This window comes from Belonocnema kinseyi, chromosome 4 (genome assembly GCF_010883055.1).
Source record: "Belonocnema kinseyi isolate 2016_QV_RU_SX_M_011 chromosome 4, B_treatae_v1, whole genome shotgun sequence".
Classification (NCBI taxonomy): Eukaryota; Metazoa; Arthropoda; class Insecta; order Hymenoptera; family Cynipidae; genus Belonocnema; species Belonocnema kinseyi.
The window spans coordinates 37,889,905-37,892,030 of NC_046660.1; the positions used below are offsets into that span (position 1 = coordinate 37,889,905).

General features: G+C 25.7%; 1 protein-coding gene across 3 annotated transcripts in view; it reads right to left on the reverse strand.

The window, feature by feature from the left end:
• Positions 1-2,126, reverse strand: part of LOC117170657 (synaptic vesicle glycoprotein 2B-like) — a 26,605-nt gene that overhangs the window by 18,613 nt on the left and 5,866 nt on the right. The gene's annotated exons all lie outside the window — the stretch shown is intronic.

The window sequence follows — 2,126 nt, forward strand, 5'->3', positions numbered from 1 at the left end:
ACAAAAAGTAGAATAATTGAATTTTCAGTTAAAAAAATTTAATTTCCGCCAAAAAAAATTATTAACTAAAAAGTAAAATCTTCAATTAAGAAAAATAATTTTCAACCAAAATTAGATTTCCTGGATAAAAAATTTAAAAGGTAAATTTTCATGTAGAAAAAAAATCAATTTTTAACCGGAAATAGAATAGTCAAATTTTTAGTTCAAAAACGAAATTAAAAACTTTTTTTTAATAGTTCAGTCTTCAAACAAATAAATAAATTTTTTTAAATCCATTCAGTGTAAAAGTTAATATTTGAGCAAACAAATATTTTATATTAAATAAAAAATAGTCGCATTTTTTATATAAAAAGTTAAATTTATATCATACTAAAATAAGAGATGAAGTTAAAAACAAAAAAAACTAAGTTTGTATCAAGAAAGAATTTTTGGTCAAAACTGAAAAAAAAGTCATCCAAATTTTTGAACTTTTAACCAGAACAATAGAATTTATAATCCAAACGGGAAGTTTTCAAACAAAACTGTTTATTTTTTAGCAAAAAAGTTAATATTTTTATAAAAACAGTTGAATTTTAAACTAAAACCATCCATTTTTAACCAAAAATAATATTATTAAATATGCAGTTTAAAAAATTCATTTTTAACATGAAAAAAATTAAAATTCAGCAAAATAGTTTTTGCAACCACAAATTGTCACAATATCTGTCACCCTCTCCCTCTGACAGTGTGACGTAGTTTCTGAATGGCCCTGTTCCTATTTGTTTAAAAAGAGTACAAAATTATGATACTTTTCCTGTTTATTGTTTAAACTAAAGGAGGAAAATTAGTGCAATATTCTAAAAGACGACTTGCTAATCTTGAGAAAATAATTAAAAAGTTGTTAAATTTGTGTCGTCAGAGGCGATGGAGGAATGTCTGAATGAAAAACAGGACAGTATATCAGTCAGGTGTATTGTTAGAGACTATTTAAGATTGAAATACTATTGGGCTTCAGTAAAATATTTGGTTTGCTACTGACAACGATTGTCACTGCTTACTTAAAACGTTAATTTTTCAAGAAAGATAACAATGATGTTATCATTGGGATGTGCAGCACGCTCTGGGCTTTAAATGACAAATATTTGAACCCACTCGAATAGAATTATTTTTGCGACGCAATTACGATCGTGATTATACTTAAGAGATTTCAAGATAATACGACATGATGATATAGTTTGAAAACATAAATTGACATGATTCAAAGTTTCGAAATCCTTGAATCCTACAACTATTAAAATTGTCAATGTTACAGTTCCAACAGGCTGATTTTTATTTTCTATTTTTAAAATATTTAGGATTTATACTATAAAATGTGCAAAGTTTCCTATTCTGGTAGTTAACAAATTAGTAAACATAAACGGGAAAAAATTATATTTTCAAATGAAAAGTCCAATCTTGAAAATCCCAGGATTTTCGAAAAATTTTCGTATCTTCAAATTATGTAGGTTTGAGTTTAAGCTTTGAAATAATGTAAAAATCTGAAGAGAAGTTCTAATTTTAGATACACTTTTTTTATTTCGGTTCCGCCTGTATACTTTTCATAATTATAACGTAAATTGTGACAACAATTATAAATTTAAAAACTCTGTCAACATTGTTTCTATTTAATTAGCGCCATATTTATACTTCAGAAAATGCTAATTCAGCTATAAATGACTTTGTTTTAACGATTTATAAATGTGATTTATTAACAGCAGTACACAGAAGAAATTTGTCCGGAAATGCCCGATTTAAGGATTTTTCAAAATGGTTTCTCGCTTATATTTTGAATTGAAAAATGTTCACTCATTGAAATTAAAAAATTCGAACTTTTAAAACTAACAAATTTTCATTTGAAGTATAAATTGAACAATTCAAAGCTCTAAATTAGAATTAATTCTCCCTTGTAACTCACACCAATAAAAAGTTTTTGAATAAACATGTCCTACAATGTTATTACAAAATTGGAAATAAAGAGTTCCCCCCTTTTATCCAAATCTTAAAAATACCGAATTTTTCCACTCAATATAAATATTAAAAAGAAAAAATTAACCCCTTTAAATTCCGAAAAACAATTAATGGCCAAAATGTCCTCCCTTCAAACTCAA